Source organism: Myotis brandtii, unplaced genomic scaffold (genome assembly GCF_000412655.1).
Source record: "Myotis brandtii unplaced genomic scaffold, ASM41265v1 scaffold630, whole genome shotgun sequence".
NCBI classification, from domain to species: Eukaryota; Metazoa; Chordata; class Mammalia; order Chiroptera; family Vespertilionidae; genus Myotis; species Myotis brandtii.
In genome coordinates, this window is record NW_005370412.1 from 1,356,573 (window position 1) to 1,360,504 (window position 3,932).

The following is a 3,932-nucleotide window of genomic DNA, read 5'->3' on the forward strand; positions in this document are numbered from 1 at the left end:
GGCATATATGCAGTGTCATCAGTTGCTAGGCAGAATAGAGGGGGGAAAAAAACAAGAGCGCTTCCAGATTCACTTTTAACCCTTTGGTGGCTTGATATATGTAGTGTCATCAGTTGCTAGGCAGAATAGAGAAAGAAAAAACAAAAACACGAGCGCTTCCAGATTCACTTTTAACCCTTTGGTGGCTTCAGGCGCCGCTTGATCCTTTTGGTATGTCCGTCTCAAACCTGTTCCCAATCTTTTAAAATTATTATTATCATTATTATTTTTCAATTACAGTTGGCATACAATATCATATTAGTTTCAGGTGCCCTATTCCCAACGTTTAAAATATTTACAGAGCACAGCTATGTGTAAGGCACAGGGAACACAAAGATTAGTCATTCCTTGTCCCCCCAGGGAGCACAAAAGAAAAGAAGCCTTTATTTCTTCACTGGAGCATAGATTTCACCATAGAAGGATGTGCAAGATTCACACAAGGTCCCAGGATTTGCAACTCCCTGCCCCGGCTTCCTACAATGCAATAGTCCATACAGCTGATAGAGCACATATCCCTTAGCCAGTCTTATCATTTTTAGCTTAGGTCTATTTTCCCTGATGCTCGCACCCAGTACAATAAACTAAAAAAAAAAATTTTTTTTAATGCTTTAATAAAGGAGAGCAAGTAAAAGGCCTAAAAGTAGATTCTGAGGGGCAGCCACTTGGCTTGTTTGATTAGCAATCTTCAGGATTAAGCTCTGACTACATTGTGATCAGGAGAGTGGGACAAGTTGAGAAGCAGCAGCTTAAGGGAACTGGGGGACAGGCCTAGGCAGGGAATAGAGGTGACTGGGAGAGATGAGTGGAGTCAAGGCTACGAGGGACCCAGGTTTGCATCATAGCTACTTGACCTTCAACAGAACCCCAAATTAAGCTGAGGCTCAGTTTCTTCAACTGAAAAAGCAAATCCTGGCATATATTTCATGAAGTTGTTGAAGTATTAAATGAAGTTATGTTTATGATGTACCTGGTAGGTATTAGAACTATACAAATTGATTTCCTTCTGTGGTAGGTAAATACAGCTCCCTCGCCCGCCTCCCCTTCCCCCATGCACACATCTTAAAGATATGCACATCCTAATCTCCAGAACCTGTGACTGTTACTTTATGTGGCAAAAGGGACTTAGCCTATATGGTTGAATTAGTAATCTTGAGATGAGCAGATTATCCTAATTAGCTGATGGGCCCAATGTAATCACAAGGTCCATGTAAGAGGGAGGCAAAAGGGTCAGAGCCCGAGACGTGTCAGTAGAAGCAAGGTTGAAGTAATGCCAATGCTGGAAGGGAGACATGGCCAAGGAAAGCAGACGGCCTCTAGAACTGGTGGGAGAGGGAACAGATTCTCCCATGGAGCTTCCAGGAAGAATGGAACCCTGCCAACACTTTGATTTTAGCCCAGGAGACCCAGTTTCAGACTTCTGACCTCCAGAACTGCAAGAGAATAAATTTGTGTTGTTTAGGCCACTAAATCCATGGTAATCTGTTATAGCATCATTAGGAGACATTGGGACTTTAGTTAGAGTTATACACACACTAGAGGCCCGATGCACGAAATTCGGCCCTCACAGCCCTGGCTTTGTCCAGAAGGTCATCCAGACGGTCGTACTGGTCTAATTAGCATATTAGCTCTTTGTTATATAGGATAATCACCATCAGCCCTCTTGAGCCATCCCAAATAAACCGCTAATTTAAGAGAGTAGGCCTGCCATGTATCCTCAGTTCAAGCCTCCTAGCCCTGTGGTCCAAATTTTTAAGCTACATTCTAAAACTGCCCTATGTAGAAATTCTGGAGCTGCTTCCGAAAATCATGCATGTATATCACCTAGCACAATGTCTGCTCCATAGTAAGGAAATGTTAGCAATCATTAGTACTCTGCTGTTATTCACTAATTTACCAAGAGAGATTGTGGTTTCCCTTCCCCATGCACTGACAAGTTCATAGAGATGGTAAAGGGCATATCTGCTCTCTACAACGGTTCAAATTCACTGTTTCATCAAGAAGTTCACTGAATTTGAATAATGAATTTTAACTTTTAATACTTGCCAAAATCCATTCATTCATACATTCCTAACTTGCCTTACTCTCAAAAATATTTAAAACTGCTAAATTTTGATGTTCTTTTGCATGTGTTACTTGGCTTTCTCACTTCTCTTTAAAAAATATTTTTTTTTAGTAATAATGGCCTTTTTTATTAGATCAAATTAACAGATATCCCATAATTCCAATTAGTGACAAACATGAACAGTATTTCATGATGCCCGTAACAACCCTGCCTTAAAAATGAACTGATTTACTGCTAGAATTCATATTTAGGGATAAGGCTAAATTTCAGTTATATTAGTGAAAATAAAAATGTACTATTTTCCTCCATCAAATTCATGGATACCCCTAGGTATTCAAAAACCCTTCCACAGTTCAAATGAACATTCCATGTTTCTTTCCTGGCTGTGTTTATGGCGGTCATTGCAAGTCCTCGCTCGAAGCTTGTGTTCAGGATCCACTGACGAGAACTTGTTTGAAAAGCAAGTTCATTGATGCAAGTTCTGGTTCTCCTGATAGCAAACAGCTGCTGAGTTGTCACAGATGTGTTAAGGTGAACAATTCATTTTACTGACGTCCACCTCAGAGGCCATCAGGGTGTGGCTGTGGGGCAGCCAGGGGCTGGGGCAATGTGTCCACTGTGTTGATGGCGCAGTCCTGGGGATGGATCTCCCTGGCCAGCTGCCCCTTCTTCTTCAATGTGCAGGCCTGCTGGCACAGGGGCGAGATGGGGGGCGGTGTGGGGAGGCGTGTACTTGGGCTCTGAGCCGTCCTCTAGGTCCAGTGGGTAACTCAGGTCCGAATCATAGGAGCTCAGGTCCCCACAGGTCACAAATGGCACAATGCTGCGGGTGGGACCATCTGATTGGTTGAGGCCTCGATTGTAAGAGGGGTCCAGCAAGGGTTTGGTCAGGTCCGGCAGGAAGCCCTCAGGGGGGTCATAACCCTGACAGACAGCGAAGGCCTCACTGCTGGCCTTCCGGCTGCTCCTGGGCTTGGCACAGAGCACGCTGGAGAAGAAGACATGCAGCTGGCTGTAGATCAGCGTCACGTCCCGGCCTCGGAAGATCTTGGCTACAAAGCAGCCCCCGGGCTTCAGGACGTGTACAGCGATGTTCAGAGCGGCGAGGAGAAGCTGGGCCTGCAGATACTCATCAACCTCATGGAGGCCGGTTACATCGGGAGCCCCGTCGCACACCACCAGGTCCGCCGGGCAGCCCTCAAAGTGCCGGATGATGTCCTCGGCAGTGGACAGCTGGGTGATGTCCCCCTGGATCTGTAACACACCTGGGAGCGGAGCCATAGCTTGAAGGTCCACAGCCACCACGTGGCCGGACCCCTGTGGACTCCCGATCTTCTGGCTCAGCACCTGGCTCCAGCTGCCAGGGGCTGCACACAGATCGACTGCCCGTGTCACACCTTCAAAGAGTCGGAATTCCTCGTTGAGCTGTAGCAGCTTGAAGGCACTGCGGGCGCGCCAGCCATTCTCCTTGGCCAGGCGGTAGTACACATCCCGCTTGTCCTTCGACGTCCGTCCCATCTTTGGGTCTGAAGCCTCCCGGGTGTCAGCTGGCCAGACTACTAGCTGCAGCGACGAGGGTGAACTTCTCTCCTTCCCTCGCTGGCGGGACAGCGCAATGGTGCCTCAACCGTATAGGCCTGGGCCCACGGGAGGAGTGGGACGGAGGAGTCCGGTCCGCCCGCAGCCCCAGTCAAACCTGTGAGAAATCGTAGGGCTTCCGTTTCTGTTCACGCCTATGGCGCAGGCCTGCGGGCCGCTGCAGGTAGGCAAGGCTGTCAAGGTGATGCGAAAGCTGCGCGAGGCGCGGACCAACCGAACTTACGGCGCATGT

General features: G+C 47.6%; 1 pseudogene; it reads right to left on the reverse strand.

The window, feature by feature from the left end:
* Positions 1 to 2,074: 2,074 nt before the first annotated feature.
* LOC102245476 lies at positions 2,075 to 3,619 on the reverse strand (annotated as a pseudogene).
* Positions 3,620 to 3,932: the final 313 nt, after the last annotated feature.